The 22,539-nt window shown below is 37.8% G+C and overlaps 1 protein-coding gene and 1 pseudogene across 1 annotated transcript in view; one reads left to right on the top strand and one right to left on the bottom strand.

Annotated features, from left to right (window-relative positions):
• The window catches only part of TRHDE (thyrotropin releasing hormone degrading enzyme), a 364,327-nt gene that overhangs the window by 60,583 nt on the left and 281,205 nt on the right, over positions 1–22,539 (top strand). The window lies entirely within an intron of this gene.
• On the bottom strand, positions 11,280–11,348 carry LOC123845033 (U4 spliceosomal RNA; annotated as a pseudogene).

The following is a 22,539-nucleotide window of genomic DNA, read 5'->3' as shown; positions in this document are numbered from 1 at the left end:
CTGAAGATAGAACCGGGGACAAAAATACCAACACCACCAAACTGAGTCAGTGATTTGGATTTGGGGCTGAGATGAAGGGTTATTTTGAAACTTGGTCATCTGTATATTTTTTTTCCTATGAGCGGATATAGTCTTTTTATTGGAAATCTTGTTACTCGAGAAACATAGGTTTTTAAAAAAGCATTATTACGCTGGATAATTCAAATTTAAGTGACAGTGCATTGAGAGAAGTGATGTTTTATGGTCCAGATATTTGGGGATTGAAGTCAACCTTTGATTTTTCTATCGCTAGTGGAATGGTATAATTTTAGGTTTATTCAGAGTCCTCTGAATGACTTTTCTAATTACTCTTTCTTCTTTTAATTCTTTTAAAGTGGAAAGAGAAGACAGCAGTGGATTCTACGGTTAGAATTGTATTTCAAGGGGCACGGTGTAAAATAATAACATTATAGTGCTCACAGAGAGCAAGAATCTCTGTGTAATATATTGTTCAGCAAATCATTCATCATCATAATTGCCATACTCGACACTTTGCTCATTTGTAGATTTTTCCTTTCTCGCCAGAATTTTTCTTCAGTAAAAATGATTTAAAGAGTAGCTATAGGGTTCAATCCTATCCTTCATGATAGAACAGAGACAAGAACAGTGTTTTTTCCAAATCTACTTCCACTCGAATTCTAGTTTATTATGATTGCACATTCCTCAGGAGCTTGCCAATCACAGAACATTTTCTTTATGTTCTCTTGGGGGCAAATTCCATATTCTGTCGAGAGGTTTCAGCAAGTAGACCCTGTGACTGCTGCATAGCCTTTCACTGCCATTTTGTATCTATTTTAGGAAGGCTCATTCTTTGAGCTGTAGATGTGAAGTTCAAATGAACCAGTGGGCACACATCTGTAATGTTAGAAATTACTTTGACATTTAGGCATCTTTTATTTCAGTCTTTTCTTGGATGGGCCAGAGAAATAAAGACGATGGGACTTAAAACAAGTGGCTTGGTACCAAACACTAGACTACGTTCTGGGATGCTTCTTCCCTTGTTTCCTGCCGGCCACCTTCCGGCACACACACAGTGGCCGCTAGACTATGAACACCCGGAAGGCAGGGACAGTGTCATAATCACGTAGGTCTGTCCCATAGAACCTTGTGTACAGAGATTCCAACATGAGCATCTATCAAATTGAGCTTATTGAAGAAAGTGTTTTACAACACTTTCCAGAGACTGTGGCAGCAATTCAGAATATTCCGTTTTATATTTTGGGCAATAATGTTTTTAAGCCCAAAACTGGAGACAATTGTTTGATGAGTGGGCAGAATATTTGAAATTGGAGCTGCCTTGAAAAACCTAGGGTGGATGATTTCCCTGTCTGTATCTCTGTTAAAGAATAGGTTCATGAGCAATTATTTCCAGAATGCTTAGTGAGCAAGTGGGATAATACATTTAAAACATTAAACAAAGAAGTGAAATGTGTAAATTCAATGTGATTTTCTTTAGACATAAGCACATCCAGAGTAGTCAGGAATGGAGTGGAATGGGAGCAAAAGGAAAGCATTTATGGTGAGGCTGGAGATAGTTTATTTTAGGGGTTCATAAAAGGGAAAAATAGCTTTAATATTTGTTAAGAACTGACATTTGTTATCTCTTCTAAAACCCTGTAGATAGGTTGTTTTTTCCCCCAACTTTATTGAGAAATTATTAACAAACATAATTGTATATATTTAAAGTGTACAAGGTGATGATTTGGTATACGTTATATATATTGTGGAATGATTAGCAAGGATTTTTTTTGTCGTTTCTAATTTTTTATTATTATTATATTTCATTGTACTAAAATACACAGAAACCTCATCATCTAAACCATTTTTTAGTGTACCGTGGCATGAGGTACATTCACATTGATGTGTAACCATCACCACCATCCATCTCTGGAACTTCTTCATCTTGCAACACTGAACCTTTGTACCCATTAAGCAGTAACTCCCATTTCTCCCTCCCCCTCACCCCGGCAATCACCATTCTACATCTTTTTCTGAATTTGACTACTTTAAGTACCTCATGCAAGTGGAATCATACAGTATTTGCCATTTTGTGACTGGCTTGTTTCACTTAACATAATGTCTTCATCCATGCTGTAGCATATGTGAGAATTTTCTTCCTTTCTAAGGCTGAATACTGTTCCCTTGTCTAGCTTATTTATCCATTTATCCATGAATGGACACTTGGGTTTCCTTCATCTTTTGGCTATTGTGCATAATGATGCTATGAAGATGGGTGTTCAAGTCCCTGCTTTCAGTTCTTCCGGGTATACATCCAGAAACAAAGTGCTGGATCATATAGTAATTCTATTTTTAATTTTCTGAGGAACCACCATACTCTTTTCCACAGTGGCTGCATTTTACAATACCACCACCAGTGCACAGGGGTTCCAATTTCTCCATATCCTTGCTCGTACTGTTTTCTCTTGTTTTGTTGTTACTGCTGTTTTTAATAGCCATCCTGACAAGTGTGAGATGGTATCTCATTGTGGTTTTGATATACATTTCCCTAAAGACTAGCGATGTTGAGCATCTTTTCTTATTGGCCATTTGTATATCTTCTTTGGAGGAATTATTGGCCATTTGTATATCTTATTGGCCATTTGTATATCTTTTTTGGAGAAATTCAAAAGACTATTTGAGTCCTTTGCCTATTTTTGAATAGGGTTGTTTGTTTTTTTGTTGTTGAGTTGTGGGAGCTCCTTATGTATTCTGGATATTAACCTCTTAGCAGATATATGATTCCCAATGAGTGGGTTGTTTTCTCATTCTTTCATTCAAAGGACATTTGATAGTACCCTTTGATGTACAGAAGGGTTTTTTTTTTTTTTTGATGTAGCCCTATTTATCTATTTTTTCTTCTATTGTCTTTTGGCACTCCTATCCAAGAAGTCTTTGCCAAATCCAACACCATGAAGCTTTGCCCCTATGTCGTCATCTAAGAATTTTATAGTTTAGCTCTTAACATTCTGGTCTTTGATTTATTTGGAGTTGATTGTTGGGTATTGTTTTCTTATGCTTGTTTTACTACTGGGAAGCTGAAGCTCAGAAGAGGCTATTTGACCCAAAAGCCTGTGCCATTTCTACTCCACACTCTTCTTATGGTAGAGCACTGTAAAATCTCATAGACTAACCCAAGAAGTCAGCAGCTTGTAGAATCCCTCTTAATCCTCAGAACATCCATATTAATTACCTATGAATGAATACCATTGGAATTTCCTGAGTACTCTTTTCTGATATTTAATTGCACTAAGATCTTTTCAGACTCAGTTCGAAAGATTGGCCCTTTAGGAAGCTTGCTTTCGCTGTTCCTCCTTCCCGGGTTAGATTAGGTGCCTATGGCATGTTACCATATTGTGTTTTAGTTCTCTCTCTGTGTGTCTGTCTACACCAAGGGACTAAGCTCCTAGCCCCTTATTAATTACTCAGCAGCATCAACATCACCTGTAAGCATGTTGAAAACATGGAGTTTCAGGCTCCACTCCAGAACTACTAAGTCAGAATCTGCATTTAAGGAAACCCCCAAGTGATTTGTTTGCACTTGGATTGGGAAGCACTCTCCTAGCGCATGGTAAGCACTCATTTGAGCAAATAGATGCAAGAATAAATGATATTTAAAATACATGTAACTTGGGCGCCTGAGTGGCGCAGTAGGTTAAGTGTTAGATTCTTGGTTTTGGCTCAGGTTGCAATCTCAGGGTCCTGACATTGAGCCCCACTTTTGGTTCAGCACTCAGTGCAGGGTCCTCTTGGATTCTCTCTTCCTCTTCCTCTGCCCTTCCCCCGTGCTCATTCTCTCTCTCTCTCTCTTTTTCTCTAAAATAAATAAGTAAAATCTCTGGCGTGCCTGGGTGGTTCAGTCGGCTAAGTGTCTGACTCTTGGTTCTGGCTCAGGTCATGGTCTCAGGATCATGAGATTGAGCCCCACTTGGGGCTCTGTGCTCAGCGTGAAGTCTGAGATTCTTTCTTCGTCTCCCTCTGTCCCTCCCTGGGCTCACACACATGTTCAGGTGGTCTCTCTCTCTCTCTAAATAAAAAAACAAAAAACAAAAAAACATGTAGCTCAGTTCTATGCTTGGCTTTTAGAAGGGTATGGATGCTCTGACTTCCTGGAGTGTAGAAGTGTGTGCTGAGAGAGGTCCTACTCTTCTGCTTCTGCACCTGCTCTTTATAGTCCTGGACTGCATGGCTAGAGAGAAAGAGAGATAGTCATGCTCCTCATGCAGGATAGACTAGCTACAGGCACCTACCTGTCTAGTGCTCTGTCCCAATATATCCCAGGCAGGGGCAAACAGCTCTCAATATCAACATGTTTTGATGCCAAAAAGAAAGGAAGGGAAAAGTAAATCTAAAACTTCATTTTTAGACTTGCTGCAGAGACAATGAATAGTTCTTCTCCTTAATCATTTATGGTGTTACCTTGGTGGTATTTATAGATTATGATCAGGTTCCCTCCTTGAAGCTCATTCTCTAGACTGTATAAATTTAGTTTCCCTGAGTGTGTTTCATATGTCTTTTCCTCTGAGCCAAGCCTGAAATGCATTCCATTCCCCTTTGCTTGCTCTGTGATTTATCTGCATTATTCCTAAACTGCTGGAGTCAGAAGAGTTCCTGCTTATGGTCTTTGGCTGGTTTAGATTCACTGCTGTCTCCCTGGTTTCACATGCTGTTCCTAATATGCATAGCTGAGAGTTGCACTGGGATTATTACTATTTTTTTATGATCAGCCTGGTGCAAACGTTTCAATGTAGTAGGGTAGATGAATACACTGTTTTCCTGCCACATGGACTTGGCTGTGCTTAAGCATGATGCTAAGAACTCTTTTAGGTAGGAACTTGAGATTGTGAAAACATATCAACAAAATCAAATAAATCCTCAAACAGATCCTGGGAAAAAATAACTTGTAGAAATTTCAGATTGGTAGGAATTTTCTGCTAATTGGAACTTGTAAATATGTTTCAGATGACTTTTTAAACAAATGTCACTGTGCTGCTTATGTTTTCACACAGAGCATTGGAAAGGAATGTGTTTTCTCTTTCTCGGCTAAACTTATTTATTAGATCGATGCCAAGCTTTTCCTCTGAAGCTTTTTATTGCCAGTTTGGGGCTTTATTCCATCATCCCACCTCAGGCAAAAATCCTATTGTTTTCTAACTAAGGATGGTGGTGATTGTTTTTTTTGCTTGGCAGTTGTTACACCAAAGATCACGGTTTATTGTATAGATAAAATGTGACTTCTCCAATTGGGTATTTCCTTCTTGTAGCACTTACCTGGTAAATTTTAAAGAATTCAAGAATGATGAAGAAATAGATGCTTAATAGCTAAATTGATCTTCAGAGTTTGGAATTATTGAAAGTAAAGTATATTTGAGTATCAGTGTATTCTATATTTGAGCATCAGTGTATGAAGGTATCAGAAGTCATGGGTCAGGAGTTAGGTACAGGTTCTAGCTTTGGATCTACCATGTGCTAGTTATATGACTTTGCCCAAGTCACTTGTTTATACTGAGGATAAATTTCTGCTTCACAATACTTTAAGGAGGATTGAGTGGTTGATGTATGTAAAGCCCTTGGCAAACAATGATGAGCCATAAACATATCAGATGTAGCAGATGATGATGAAGATGCTGCTTTTGCTCATGGTAATGAAATTTATGTCCCATAAGGAAGACATATTCTAAATGAATTTTGTGAACTTACAACATATCTTTAGAAAGAGCTACTAACAAAAGGAGGCTATTAGTATATGACTTTTTTCTCTCCCAAGAATTCCAGGATTTAACAACATAATTTGAGTTCTTTAAAGAGGAAAAAGAATTTAAACATTTTTTCTTTTAGAATTGGCCTTACATTTTTTCATAATAGCCAAACCCTGAAATCAGTCAAGCTGTCCTTCAGTAGATGAATAGATAAATAAACTGCAATACCTCCAGATGATGCAATATTATTCGGCATAAAAAAAAAGAGCTATCTAGCCATGAAAAGACATGGAGGAATTTTAAATGCATATTACTAAGTGAAAGAAGCCAATCTGAAAGAAGCCAATCTGTATGATTCCAATTATATGGCATTCTGGAAAAGAAAAAACTATGGAGACAGTAAAAAGATCAGTGGTTGCCAGGGATTTTTAGGGAAGTGAAAATACTCTCTGATATTATAATGATAGATATATGTCATACATTTGTCTAAACCCATGGATGCACACCAAGAAAGAACTCTAGGGTAAACTATGGCATTAGGTGAGAAAAAATTGGCCTTACATAGGAGTAAAGGATAATATTAAGTTGAATAAATTCAGTCTACCTATGTCTTCAGTAGAATATTTTTTGAAATGAAAATTCTAAAAATAACTTTTCTCCTTTAAGCATTGACTATTGTGACTTGGTGTATGACAAATAACTCCCATCAACTGAACTTCCAGCATGGTTGAACAATTCCCTATCTAGATACCAACCTTCTGCATATCTCTTCATTTCTTGAGACACTCCTGTAACATTTTTGCAAACTTTAACCCTGTTAATGGTCTTACATACTTTTATTCAATTTTCACTAATTATTTTTACCTCCCATTTTGCTGAAAATATTGAAGCTTTTACCTTCAAATTACCTCCTCAAATTACCTCAATATTTTTTTTTCTTCTTTGAATCAATACTAGGTTTTTTGTTGTTATCATAACAAATGAAGTATCATTCCTTATTTCCTTATCTTCAAGACGATTTTGGTCTACACATGCCACAGCTGTCCTTCCTACTATGTACCTCCTCTCTAAAGAATGTCAGCCTAGACCTGATGGTTACTGCAACTCTATCTTCCTCTCTCTGGCAGGACTTTGCTTCCATTGTTATCATTTTCATGAGACTTTTCTATTTCTCCTTTATTGATTTTGTCCCCTCTGCCTGAAAACAGACATCATTATTCATTGGTTTGATTGTCAGTCCATCCATCCATCCATCCATCCATCCATCCATCAATCCATCCATCCATCCATTTATTCAAAACTAAATTATTTTTTTTCAGTATTTTAAGCATTGCATTATTTCCAAATGAACAAGACATAGTCTCTCACTATAGTGGATACTGTGGTGCTTACCTATCCCCTTGTTGCTGAGGATACTTGCTGCTAAAGGATCATAGTTGAGTCCCCCTTGGGAATTGCCCTTGGCCACAGGTATCCTTCTCATTCCAGGTTTATCTCCCTGGGAGGTGAAGGGGGGGTAGGAGAAGGGACAAAATAAATAACTGGTTCATATAAAGAAAGCAAGGCCTACTTACTCCCTTGCCTCAATTTGTGACAACTCTGAAGAGCCACCCCAGCCCCAGAGGGCCCTCCTGCCCCCTTGGATGGTCTGGAGCTTCAGGTCCATCTGGTTCAACTGCATTGTAGGTCAGCCTCTCCCTCTGTCCAGTCCTGCCTTCCCTGCTTCCTTACAGATATGTTTTTTGAGAATGCATCCCAAGAGACGTTATGTATGCAGTTCTCACCCCTGAGAGTTGGTTTCTAGAGAAACCAATGTAAGATGCTGTTTTTCAAGAGTTCATACTTTAGTTAGTATAAAAGATCGACAAGAAAACCAATCATTAAAAGTAAATATGGTAAGCACAGTGGTGAACCTGCAGAGTTGTGTGAGAATTCGCAGGGAGGGTAGAAGACACCTTGGATTATGGGAATCCAGAAAACAATAAAGAAGTAAGGATTGATGGCCTGACACTTGCGTGTATAGAAGCTAGCCATTTAGATGAAGGGGGTAAAAGCAATCCAGGCAGCTGGATGTTTTTGCTAGGAGAGCTTAATATATTTGGGAAACCCTAAATAGAAATTAACTCTGCATAAAATGAGGGAAAGGGCAAATGGAGTGATTGAAAATCATTAGTGGGCATCTATTGTTTTATTCTTGTCCAGCCTCCATTATTCTTTCTTCCAGTATTAACATTTTGAGTTGCTATGAGGGGCTGTTTTAGTTCAGTTTAGATTTGGCTACAAGTGATGGAAACCCCACAAATAATAGTGGCTTTAACTAGAAATGTGTCTGTTTCTCTCTCACATAAGAGAGGATAGAGGTAGTCAAGCTAGGGCTGCTGTGGTGTGTTTCATGGTAGCAGAGACCCAGATTCATTCCATGCTATTATTTCACTAGAGATGGATTCTCCATTCCCAAAGCCGCTTGATGTCCCAGATGCCTGCTGGACCCATCTATCCCTTCAGCATTCCAGCCAGCAGAAAAGAGGAGGGGGAGAAAAAAACATGCCCCCATCTTTAAAGATACTTCCTGAAGTTGCACACGACAACTTCAAGATTTATGCTCCCTTGGCCAGAACTCAGTCACATGGTCACACTATTTTTGGGAGGATAAAAATGTGGTATTTATTATAAGAGACTGTGTATGAAGTAAAAAAATATGATGAAAAGATACAATATTGTGACTAATTAGTGTTCTCTGCCATGGAAACTGTCACCTCACATTGGATACAGTCTTGTTAGACACCAAGGAGTGGACAGATGATTTAAACCTGCTAATCATAGGCTCCATCCATGATATTTGTATATCATCTGAATGACCCAAAGACTGACATGATTGGTATTCTGAAGAGACCACCCATGTGTTCCTGCATCTGGAACCTCCTTTTCTAAGCCTATTTAATAATCTTTTCTTTGATTTTTGAGCCACCCTGTGTCTTTCCTTAGTTAAAAGTTGTTTCTGTTACTTACAAAAATTTCCTAACTAGTATGCCATATTAACTACATTAAAGGATTCAGACATAATTCTAGAGATGAAAGAGTACATTGATGAATTTTAAGCAGGATAGGATGTTATCAGATTTTTGTCTTGGAAACATTTTTTTAAAACCTTCAGAATTGGATGAATTGGAAGAAGTTAAGATTGGAAGCAGAGGGAGGTCTAAAACTAGTGCAAGAATCTAGATGAGAAGTGGCCAGGAGCTCAACTTAGAGATGCCAATAAGGATGGGGCCAAGATGCAGTATTTAAAAGATATTTGGAAGGTAGAGGCCACAGGATTTAAAAAACTGCACATCTATGGACCAGTAATATTCATTAATAAAAGATGAAGCTAGTGTTTACAAAGACAGTTCTAAAAGAACCTAAAAACAAATGAAATACAGTATTTATTTAAAATCCTGGTCTTATAAATTATGGGTATATGTTCAGAAAGAGGAAATATTTGAAAAAGGTTTTGAAAGTACTAGTCTACAGAAATGGTGAGTTACAAAACAGCAGGAAGTGGTAAGTGGTAGCAAGGATTGAAATACAATTCAAAATCAGTGCTCAAGATACAAATTTGAGTAGAAAGAAAAGACTTTAGAAAGTCCCAAATTTCTGTAAATATGGAGCTATGTGAAATAAAATTGGAGCTCATTTAGAGAAAGAGTTGCCAGTATTTGGTATTTATCTTTCTGAATTGTTAATATGTTTTATTGTCATATTTTGATTCTCTTCACTTATTTGCATCATTGTACAATAACCTAACTTAAAGAAAACTTTGGATGTAACCTTTTTCTTAAACTGGCAAATACTTGAGAAGTGTGGTGTAAGTAATATGAGTTAAATCTACCAGTGCTACAGACTTGTTTCAGTTCACAACTAATCATTTCTTTTTAGATGTATACCCTAAACTAATTTTTAGTGTTTTGAACTCTTGGAGAACAGATAGGTTTTCAAGAAGAGAGAAGTTCCCTGTATCTACTAAAAAGCAAGGAGTATATCTTTGAGTATATTCTATTCCTAAAGAAAGCATTAATGAAGAGAATATGGTTAGTGTAGGTGATTGAGATGTAGAATTGGAAGAATCAATCTTTTTTATTTTCATTAACTTGTGAGGTAAGCAGTTAGTGAAAAAAAGAGCACCATTTGAGCATAATTTATGTATTATATAAGTAGATTTAGCTAATACCTCTGAGGAAGAGTTAGTTCTATTGTCTTTCTTAACATTAGAGGAAGATAAAGCTGAACATACAGGAATTAGAACACATTCATTGCTTTTCTCTATTATAGTGGCATTTAATATAGTTGTTTGAACATGATTCTCAGATAGAAAATTTTTCCTTCATTTTTTGGAATGCAGCCATTGTAACAACTAGGCTTTGGGATATGTCAGTTTGGGCTGCTATAACAGAATACCATAGACTGAGTGGCTTAAACAACAAACATTTATTTCTCATAGTTCTGGAGGCAAGGAAGTCCAAAATCAAGGTATTGGCAGATTGGTGAGGGCCCTCTTCCTGGTTTGAGATGGCAGCTTTCTTGCTGTATTTTCACATGGTGGAGAGAGATAGAGCTAGCTTTCTAGCCTCTTTTTATAAAGGGACTAATCCCATTAAGACAACTCTACCTCATCTAAACCTAGTTACCTCCCAAAGGCTCTACCTCCAAGTTATCATCATGTTGGGGGTTAGGATTTCAACATATGGATTTGGAGAGGGATACAACATGCAGCCCATAACAAGATATTATTTAATTTCAACAGTGATGCTAAATAATCACAGCTAACATACAGCATTTATTAGGTGTCAGTATTCCCAGTGCTTTACATGTAATACTCCCAGTACCCCATGAGGTAAATCCTATTACTATCTCCATTTTGTAGATTAGAAAAGTGAAGAGTAAAGAGGTTATATAACACAGCTAAAAAAACGATCAGAATCAGGATTCTAATCCAAGCAATAAGGCTCCAGAGTCTGTGGTCACTGTGCTATCTAAATAACATATATTGGAATGTCAACCACCCCCAAAGAAGAAATCAGAGAAAGTCACTTTGTTGTATAAATATTGATTTGCAAACTTAAATGTTAAGATTTACATTATTCTTTTTAAAAATTTTATTTAAATTCCATTAATTAACATATAGTGTATTATTAGTTTCAGAGGTAGAGTTCAGGGATTCATCAGTTGCATATAACACCCAGTGCTCATTACATCAGGTGCCCTCCTTAATGCCCATCACCCAGTTACCGCACCCCCCCACCTCCCTTCCAGAAACCCTCAGTTTGTTTCCTATAGTTAAGAGTCTCTTATGGTTTATCTCTCTCTCTGATTTTGTCTTATTTTATTTTTCCCTCCCTTCCCCTATGATCCTCTGTTTTGTTTCTTAAATTCCACATGAGTGAAATCATATGATAATTGTCTTTCTCTGATTGACTTATTTCACTTAGCATAATACCTTTTAGTTCCATCCATGTTGCTGCAAATGGTAAGATTTCATTTTTTGATGGCTGAGTAATATTCCATTGTTTATATTAGCAATAATCGCGCCTCGGATAAATCTCATTGGCTATGATACTGCCACTGCGCAAAGCTTATTCCATTGTTTATAATTACCACATCTTCTTTATCCATTCACCTGTCAACGGACATCTCAGCTCTTTCCGTAGTTTGGCCATTGTGGACATTGCTGCTATAAACATTGGGGTGCAGGTGCCCCTTTGGATCACTACATTTGTGTCCTTTGGGTAAATACCTAGTAGTGCAATCGCTAGGTCATAGGGTAGCTCTGTTTTTAACTTTTTGAGGAACCTCCATACTGTTTTCCAGAGTGGCTGCATCAGTTTGCATTCCTACCAACAGTGTAAGAAGGTTCCCCTTTCTCCACATCCTCACCAACATCTTTCATTTCCTACCTTCTTAATTTTAGCCATTCTGACTGGTGTGAGGTGGTATCTCATTGTGGTTTTGATTTGTATTTCCCTGATGACAAGTGATGTTGAGCATTTTTTCATGTGTCTGTTGGCCATTTGCTGAATATATCTGTGAAGTCCATCTAGTCCGGTGTGTCATTCAAAGCCCTTGTTTCCTTGTTGATCTTCTGCTTAGATGATCTGTCCATTGATGTGAGTGCAGTGTTAAAGTCCCCTACAATTATTGTGCTATTATCAATGTATTTCTTTAATTTTGTTATTAATTGGTTTATGTAATTGGCTGCTCCCAAGTTAGGGGCATAAATATTTATAATTGTTAGATCTTCTTGTTGGATAGACCCTTTAATTATGATATAGTATCCCTCTTCATCTCTTATTACAGACTTTGGCTTAAAATCTAATTTTTCTGATATAAGGATTGCTACCCCAGCTTTCTTTTGATGTACATTAGCATGATAAATGCTCCATCCCCTCACTTTCAATCTGGAGGTATCTTTGGGTCTAAAATGAGTCTCTTGTAGACAGCATATGGATGGGTCTTTTTTTTTTTTTTTTATCCAATCTGTTACCCTGTGTCTTTTGATTGGAGCATTTGGTCCATTTACATTCAGAGTAATTATTGAAAGATAAGAATTTAGTGCCATATTTTTTTTTTTTAATTTTTTTTTTGGTTAAGATTTTATTTATTTTAGAGAGAGAGAATGAGAGACAGAGAGCATGAGAGGGAGGAGGGTCAGAGGGAGAATCAGACTCCCTGCTGAGCAGGGAGCCCGATGTGGGACTCGATCCCGGGACTCCAGGATCATGACCTGAGCCGAAGGCAGTCGCTTAACCAACTGAGCCACCCAGGCGCCCTTAGTGCCATATTCTTAACTATAGTTTACAACAGTCCATATTTTCTTGTCTTGGGCCAGGTGAAATTAACAAACATATTATCTGTTACTTTAAATTTAATTTTATGTGCCCTTCTGCTTACTGTGTCCAGTTTATGTTGTCAGTGTCACTTGTTTGAGATAGTTTATAACTGTTGTTTGATTGGCACTCTTCTCAATGGATATACTGTCTTATAGGTTTTTTTTGAAGAAAAAAAAAGTAGCATGACTAGGGATATGGTATAGAGAGACTTAATGGACCTAAAGTAAGGGTTAAGCTTCCTAAAATATCTTCTAGCTCCTTGACTCTAAAAGCTCTTTCTCAGGGCTGGAGAACTGATTGCTAATATACCTTGGAATAGGTCATTTATATTGTATTGCTTTCACTGAAAACTTACCTTGTGGTTGTTATTCTTGTTTGTCTAAACCAGCTTTACAGTAGAATCATATTTAATTTCCTTGGACTATATTGATTACTTTTCTTATAATTTGTTGTCATTGGACTTTGCTTTTCAGTACAAGATTTACTGAACATATGGCCAGATTAGATGGGTTGCTTCTTTATTAATATTTCAATAATCATATTATTGGAATTTATTGCAGGTTAAACACTGATTCAAATACATTATTGCTTTGGTGGAGTAGACAAAGAGTATTATTTGAGTTCTATGATATGAACATAAACTTTTGAAGCCTCAGTTTTTGCCTTTCTAAAATGGGCATAAAATAATAGGACCTAGATCTTAGAGTTAAAGTGTGAGAGGATTAAAATGAGATAGTCTCTGGAAAGCACCAAGCACAGTGCCTAGCATGTGAGTGCTTAGCAGATGTTGCTACTATAATTATTACGTATAGTATCTTATTTAGTCTCTGCAGCAAGGTGAGATTTATTTATCCTCCCTACTAGGAAACTGAAGTCTGAGGAGCTTAAATGTCTTGTCTAATACCATGTAGCTAGTAGGTCATGGACCAAGCACTGGTGTCCATACAGTTCATTTATTCATTAATTCAAATCAAGCTTTTGAGTCTTACTGTGTGCCAGGCCCTGGGTTGGATTCTGGTGGTAAAATGATGGAAATAAAAGGGCATCCCATGCAAGTGAGCAACATGAGCAAGGGCTTGTTGGTCAAACATGTTGTGGGAGGTGTGAGCATTGCAGGCAGTCTGCTGCAGTTGCATGCAAAAGGCAAGACAATTACAGAGAGTGGTACGGGGCCTGGACTGCCCCTAGTCTAGTACCTGCAGAACTGTGTCAGGGTACAAGCTGAAGCCATGCCCAAGCTCCCAACTGCCATCTGCAGATCTTTTGTCTTTCCACTCCTTGCTTAGTCATCCTGGCTTATTGATGAACACTGTTGCCCGCATATCTGTCCCCTAAGGATGCACACCCCAAGTAGCATGATCCCCTCTTGGAGGAAGGATCAAAGAAGAGGCCAGTGCTGGCCCTAGTAATGAACTCTGGGCCTAGTGGTATGTAGCATTTAACAACTAGCTTTGAGGAATAGTTCTGTAGCTTTTGGGTATAGTTTCTGCATGCATGGTGATTGATAATTTTATTTATGTTAATGAGTAAGGTGAAGGTGAAATAGTGAAGTGGAACTTCACTTGTTCCTCAATGACATGGTGACTTCATTGCTAAATTATATAAGTTTTTGAATAGGGGATACATTATTTTTTTTAAATATCTTATTTATTTGAGACAGAGAGAGAAAGAGAGAGAGTGGGTGGGGAGGGGCGGAGGGAGAGGGAGAAGCTGACTCCCCACTGAGAAGGGAGCCCGATGCGGGGCTTGATCCCAGGACTCCGAGATCATGATCTGAGCTGAAGGCAGTTGCTTAGCCGACTGAGCCACCCAGGTGCCCCGTGGATACATTATTTTTTTGTGCCTACGTGTAATGGCTAGAGACACAGTACGTGTTTTTTTTTTTTTTTTTTTTAAGATTTTATTTATTTATTGTCAGAGAGAGAGAGAGAGAGCACAAGCAGTGGGAGCAGCATGCAGAGGGAGAAGCAGGCTCCCTGCTGAGCAGAGAGCCCGATGCGGGACTCGATCCCAGGACCCTGGGATCTCTTAACCAACTGAGCCACCCAGGTGTCCCAGACACAGTACATGTTTAAGTTTACTCCGCATTATTAACATTTTCTCCATCACCTTCTTATGCCTAAAGAATCAAGAAAACATTAAATGAGTCCTGATTTATAGCATTTGCTGATTTCTCTGGTGTAAATACTCTCACCATGACCAGTTTTAAGCTACTAACATGATGTATGCATGCAAATTTGGGAAGAGATGTGAGTAGCACACCATTGTATAGTAGAATCTATCATACAGATACATAGACATAAATAACTTCAAATTCATAAATAATAGCAAAATGATTAAGAAATTATGAGTTTTTAATATTTATTATATTTGTTTTCAATATAACTTATTTAAGTTTGTGGAATTTATTTTTAATTATGAGCACTTTTAATATCCTGCTTACTGAATTTTGGAAATTTAATAGTGGTCTTTTGTGAACCAGTAGAAGCCAGATCCAGAACACCATTGTGCTGTTTGGGCATGGAATTCTGGGTTCTTGGGTATCTCAAGCATTGTCTAATGGGGTGGAGTAATGTGTCAGCTTCCAGGGGGCATAGCTCCTTGGCCCTTGAGGAGAGATACAGGCGGAGAAGAGGAAGAGAGAGGTCTTCCAAAGCTTAAGGCCAGTGTAGGGGCCCTGGTCCCTCATCAAAAGACAATTCTGAAGCCAGATCACAGAGTGCCTTTTAGTCTGCTTTTGATACTTCTCAGTGTTTAAGGAACTAAGTGTTCCTTAGTTGAGTGAAGCTACAGCATAAGCATAACATATCTTGGAAAAGATTCCATCATTTTCCTCTGCTATTATGGGCCAGTCAGTGGACATCAGGACCTGTTGTAGGAGCCAGCTCCAGCAAACCAATGTTTGGGCTGTTTGAGCATGGGATTCTGGATTCTTGTATATCCCCAACAAAGAATCAATGGGTAGCTCTGAAGAAATGTTAAATTTTGAAAGATCTGTGAGGGTAGAGAGGTAGAGAGAGACCTTTACTCAGGTCTGCCATTAATGGCTGTGGAAGTTGTCTCCTTATAAAAGCATCCAGCCAAGATTGTGGATATGCAGGCTGAAATCCAGTTGGTACACCCTTACCAAGTGTAATTCTTCTGCCCAGATAGAACCAATGGAGTTGTCTGCCCATGAGTTGTAGTTTTGTCTAATTGTTCTTTTAGGGGAGCATCTTTGTATTAATTCATCCTCCATAAGGGAGCACCATTTTGCAATTTGCCTGGAGATGGCCCCTCTTTTCTCAAGCACAAGATACCTTTTGTGCCACTGTACTAACATATGTGGCAGCTGTATCCCTTGTTTACTGCCGAAGGTCCGGTACCTGACTTAGGGTCTGGCATATAGAAGGCACTGAGTGAATACTTGTTGAATAAATGAATGAAGAAGTGCAATGACATGTAAGATTCATATTTCAGAAAGACCTCCCTTGGCAAGTGTGTAGAAGATGATGTATTAGTTTACTAGGGCTACTGTAACGAAATAGCACACACTGAGAATTTTAAACAAGAGAAATTTATTGTCTCATGGTTTTGAAGGCTAGAAGTCTGAGATCAAGGTGTCAGTAGGGCAGTACATCCTCTGATGATACTAGGGAAGGATCTGTTCCAAGCCTCTCCCTTAGCTTGTGGTAGTTCTCTGGCTTGTGCCAGGATAACTCCAGGCTCACATGGTTCTCCCTGTGTATGCATCTGTGTCCAAATTTCCCCTTTCTATAAGGACACCAATAACATTGGATTGGGGGCTCACCTATTCCAACATGGCTTCATCTTGATTAATTACATCTGCAGCAACCTTATTTCCAAGTAAGATTATACTTTGAGGGTTAAGACTTGAACATACGAGTTTTTGAGGGATGTAAACCCATAACAGTGGCTCCAGAGGGGACAAAACTAGGAGCAAATAGAAAAGTCTAAGTGAGAGATACTTATGTCTGGGACTTGAGTAATATGAATTGGGGTGAGACAAGGATCTTTCCATTCTAAAATCAGTAATATATTTATTCAAAGTGGAGGCCATTACGATGTTTTGTTGAATATTGTATGTTCTTTCTCACTGTGTAACAAATTATCTCAAAAATCAAGTGTCCTGAAACAACAGCATTCATTAATTCACAGTGTAGCTGGGGCCTCCTTTGGTTCGGGGTTCCTCATGAGGCTGCCCATCAAGGTGTTGGCAGGGGCTACAGTCGTAAAGGCTCGACTGGGGTAAGAGCCACTTCCAAGTGACTCACATGGTTATTGGGAGGATTCAGTTCTTTGTGGGGTGCTGGCATTGGCTGGAGGCTGCCCTCAGTTCTTTGTCCTGTGGGTCTGTCCGTAGGGCATCTCACAACATGAAAGCTGGCTTTATGACACTGAGTAAACTAAAAGAGCCAGGTAGATGCAAGACAGAAATCATAGTCTTCTGTAATCCACTCTCAGAACTGATAGCCCATTATTTTTGCCATATCCTGTTTATTAGCAGCATGTTATCAGGTCCAGCTAACACTTACGGGGAAGCAATTACATAAGGCCATGAACACCAGCAGGCAGAGATCCCTGGGGACTGTCTTAGAGAGTCTGTCTACACATATGTTTTGTTTGTGTGAGTAAAGATTTGTCTTGAAGTAGTTGCTCAACTTTTTAAAAGTTTATATGTGCCAGTCATCTTGGAATTTATTTCTTTAATCCCATTAAAGTAGTAGAAAGCTTCTGTTTTCTGGTTTCATTCTCAGTGTGTATATGCTACGTTACCTCTCTTCTGCGTTACTCTGGACTGTTGATAAAGCATTTACTCACTTTGGTCCCTGATGGTGGCCTTGATCTTTTCTGTCTAGGAGGGATGCTATGTGAGCAACTGTCTAATTGATTCAGGTTATTTTTCTCTTTTTTGGTGTGTACCACTTTAAAGAGATTGTTCAAGGAGTCATTACAAGTCTTAGTATATTTAAGTATACTGACGGGGTCAAATCTCTCTTAATTCGTCCCACTCTTCATAATGGAGACACCAGGATTCTTTTCCAGATTAAATGTTGTTTAAGTAATTTCACAATGGAAACGAAACCTGGAATGCTTCACATCAAATTTGTGGTAGCTAATACAATACTTTCTTAAACTAGAAATAAAAATGCATTTTAGTACACTTCAATTGACATGCATTCTTTTGAAATCTGTATACTCGGAGAAGTATGTTAGTACTTTGATGGATCTGTATTGCCAGCATAATATCAACTGTACAAATTTTCTGGAATTTTTTGTGACTTTAAATCATTTATTTCTGTATTTGTTTTGAGTTAAAAACATTTTATTTAGTAGAGGTCCTTTTTCCTAATAGATTTTTTCCAGTAGGATATGGTATATGGAAAGTTTGATTTTTTGTTTCCCTATTTCATGGTTAATGGATTTTGCTTTTTCAAGCTGAATCGTATGTCTTTCCCCTCTGACATGTTTCTAGCTTCAGGGAATGCAGTTCCCTCTGGTCCATTAATATTAGGAACCGTCAGTGATGTAATCCTGTTTCATTTCTGCTATGGATTTTATACCGTGGTTATGACTTCTCATACATAAAGTTGAGTTTAGCAAAGCATGCAGTTTTACCATTTTTCCCTATGAATATCTTTCCATTCCTAAAAATGCTAACCATATATATCAGAAACTCATTTGCTCATACAAATATTCTGCAATCATTGTGGAAATACATAGTTTTATTTCTAATCTGCCTGACTTTATTTTGTTTTATTGCCCTTATTAGACAAATAGGTATTCTCTATGCCTCTGAAATTCCTAAGCATTTTATGGCAATCTTGAAAGGAATATCACCAGCAATGCTGTTATTAGAGTGACTTTATTTGATGCCTGGGAACAGTGAAAGCAAACATCGTTCATTTTTTTCTTTCCTCTCTTTTACTTTTCCTAAGAGGATTTCCTTACAAGGTAATTGGCATTGTTTTGGCTTGTAGACAGATATATACCCTTACAGTGTCCTGAGCAGTAAGACCCTGCTTACTTTATACTGAGGCCTAATTGTTGAGGATGCTAATTTGTGAGTATAACTAATTGCGTGTGCAACTCTGATCAAAGAAGGCCAACCTGTGTGGCTTTGGAATTGACTTTGATGTAGAAGAAGAGCATGGACTTTGAAGTGAGAAAACCTGGTTTAGGTTTTGGCCTATAATTTCCTAGATGTATGACTATAAATGAATTACTTCTTTGGATCTTACTTGCCTCATCTGTGAAATGGGAATGGCTGTCATGCATTTCTCATTCATGATTGTTAGTTATCCACCAGAACATGCTTGTCTTGACACAAATCTGAGAGGTAATACAAAAGTAGAGATATTGGATTCTTCAGTTGGTGGAATATACCATTTTCCATATACCATGTATTTTTTTCTTCAGAACTACAATTTACTCTTTTATTTAACCTACTCAACAAACACATATGCAAACACCACTTCACACCTTCTCCCTCCACTTATTCTCGCTGGACTTACCTAATTCTTTAAGTCTCTAATTTCATGGTTAATTGCATCTTTCAATATTCCAGGAGACAGAAGAACATTGGCACAATTTTTTCCCTCTTGAGCATCCCTCCTTCTTTGGTGAATGGCCATGCCTGGAGGCCAGTGGGAAACATAACCGTGGTGACAGCGGTGATGGTGATGATAGCTGCCTCATGCATCTCCCTGTGCCATGCACGTTATATATGCCAACATATTATATACTGTGTAATATAATATAGAACATGATATATTTTATATTAATTTTTTATAGGAAATCGAAGCTTGTGTAGGTTGAATAACTTGCCGAAGGCCATATAACTGGTAGGTAGTAGAATATCAGATTGATACCAAAGCCCATTTTTTTAAAAGATTATTTATTTAGAGAGAGAGAAAGAGGGAGAGCGGGGGTGGGGAGGGGTGGAGGAAGAGGGAGAGAAAACCCAAGCAGACCCCCGCTGAGGACAGAGCCCTGAGCCCCATGAGAGGCTCGATCCCACGACCCTGATATCATGACCTGAGCCAAAACAAGAGTCAGACTCTTAGCCGACTGCACCATCCAGGTGCCCTCTAAAATCCATGTTTTTAACCAGTGCCTGCCTGTTCTGATGTATGAGCCCAGAATTCCAGCAGATGGTTATATGCTAATTCTACTTGGCTAGGTTAGGATCTTCTAGGTACCAAACTCCCTTATTGAAGTTGCTCATGAGAAATGAGGTTTGATAGAAAAATGGGTGTACAGATGTATCCTAAAAGTTAAAACTGAGTGTGTTTTCAGAATATATGAATGGATGTTAACAAATAAATCTAATAGTCCATTTAGAAGAGAACGTGGCAAAAACTCAAAACATCCATAGTGGTTATGGCTTAGCAAGAGAGACAAATGTTAATCTGGAAATCACACAAACACACAAAGGTGAAATTACTCTGAGGACAGGATCATGGTCAGTGTTTACTATGAGAATCTATAGTCAAAGAATCCAAACCTAGCCAAAAAGAACTATCCATTTGCATACAGTTGATTGTGAACTTGAATGAAAAGTTGTAGCAGAACCTTTAAAACATGTTTATATTTCTGTCATATACACCTTGTTCAACTAATAGTCGACCCAAAGGAAAAGATGAGAAGTTTCTCTAAATTTTCACAAGTAAAAGGCTTTATAAATTAGAACAAATCCTTAGAAAAGAATGAAACCTTGGCAAGTGGTCATCCTATGTGTGATAATCTGACATGCTGAAGAGACAAGCAAAATTAAGAACAATGAAAATAGCTTATGTCCTTCAGGGTTATATAGGATCCTACATTGGTCTGGAAAATCAGTTCTGCCATGTCACAGAAGTGTAGATTACAGAATATCTACAACTAAAACTTTTATTGTAAATGGCCCTGAAACGATTTCTTTAATGGATACATGAAAAATTCTGCCTGGATATCCAAACAGTTGCAAGCATTTAATCTGCAGGATGTGACTGACTGGCAGCCATAATAGAGAAAGCAGTACAATGCCTGAAGATTCTTGGAGAAATTATGAAAGAGGCTTTGTTGCCTATTCTATTCTTACTTAACTCATCCTATTGATTTTGCAGCTTCAGTATCTCAAGACTCACTACACTTCTCTTCATCTCCATCACTAGTGCCTCAGTTCAAGTTACTACTGTCTTACTGGGACTATGGAAACATTTTTATTTGCTGCTCCTCCAAGTCACCCTAAATTAGAGCCTTCTTTTTTAAATCCCACCACTGGCTTTCCATTTCACTTACAGAGTAAACCCTTAAGATAGACAAGTAGCCCAGCACATTCTGGACACCTCCCAGCTTTGCCTTCCCTCTCCTTTATACACTCCCTTCCTGCCATAGTTGTGGACTCACCACATTCCCTTACATGATAGAGTTTTGAACACGCTGTTCCCTTCGCCAACTTAACTCATCTTCTCCCTACAGATACTGGCTCAAGGAGGCTTTCTCTAAGCTTCCATACTAGGTCAGATTCTTGTATTATAGACTCTTATAGGAACATTGACCATGACCCTGTCCTTCAGAATAATTTCACCTTGGTGTGATTTTCAAATTAACATTCTTCCCTGCTAAGTCAAAACCATTAGGGATGTTCAGTTTTTGCTCATAATTGTAACTCCAGAATGTTCATTAAACATCAACTGAATGAATCTGCCTATCAGCTTTGGAATTTTTTGGGGAAGAGGAGATTTGGGCAACTTTTCATAATTGTGTCTGTTTTTACCTACTAAGAATATTACTAATGCAGATAGAAACAAGTCATCCTTCACCAAGATGCCTTCTCTGTCAATGTGTGAATTCTTATCTACATCATTTCCATTAAAAATAAAAAACATATAGCAGCATCAGGTATAGACATCGGGGTGGCAGGTGAAAGTGGTGGTGATTGGTCATCATTTCTCTATCTTATTTAGCTATGATTTCCCACCCCCATTTTTACATAGATTGCACACCTTCAAGATGGAGACAATTACTTTTTTCTTCACTGATACTTTTTAATCTCTGCTTAAAAATATGATCGAGTAATTATAGACTTCCTATATAGATCTGAACTGAGCAGTTTACTTACCACTATGTTGTCAGTTTGTGTTATGTCTTGAGTTGCTAGGAAAATGGTCACAAATTTTGTGGCTCTCCACAAAGATTTCCCTTAAACACTAGTTCTATCAAATGTTTATTAGTGCTGTATTTTGGAGTTTTCTAAGATTTTCTGTGTGTTTTTCTAAATGATTACTAGAATTTTATTAAAAATGGCCCTTTAATGGTGATAAATAGTTCCTTTGGTAGTCTTGCAGAAAATTATACTGTTTTGGCAGCCCATTGTAGGGATTGTTCTAGTTGAATAATGAGTTTGAAATTGAGACAAACTACTTGTCTTTGATAGGATTTGACAAAATCAGTAACTCTTTGTACTCTCTGCTTTTCTAAAAAATTGCCCAATAAAAACCACAAATAGAATTGTTTAAATTTTTCACTGTGGAGCTAGCTATTTTCCCCCCTACAGTTGTGGGTTTGTGTGTTATTGACTTAGAAAAATGGAATATAAATTAAATTTTATTTAAAATTTATTGACCATATTAAAAATACATTGAGATTCAACATTTTGTTCACAAAAATGACCCAGCAATGCAGTGAGCAGAAAAAGCAAACAGTTGGAGCTCTGTTAAGACAGAACTGGCATGTTTAATCTCTGATCACTCACTCACTTATTCATTTAAACACATTTCCAAGGAATTGATATCCAGAATATACAAGAAGGTCATGTAAACCAGAAAGGAATATATGGAAAATATAATGGAGAAATTATTAAGGGGTATAAATAGACAATTTACAGAAGAGGAAACTTGAATGAAAAATAATAGTAAATTATTATAGTATGTGATAGTAATAGCCAACTTTTA

The sequence above is a fragment of the Mirounga angustirostris genome, unplaced genomic scaffold (assembly GCF_029215605.1).
Source record: "Mirounga angustirostris isolate CCGP_5_RB_7025 unplaced genomic scaffold, mMirAng1.0.hap1 SCAF_5, whole genome shotgun sequence".
Lineage (NCBI taxonomy): Eukaryota > Metazoa > Chordata > Mammalia > Carnivora > Phocidae > Mirounga > Mirounga angustirostris.
The sequence above is the reverse complement of the archived record's forward strand: the minus strand, read 5'-3'. Positions and strand labels throughout refer to the sequence as shown.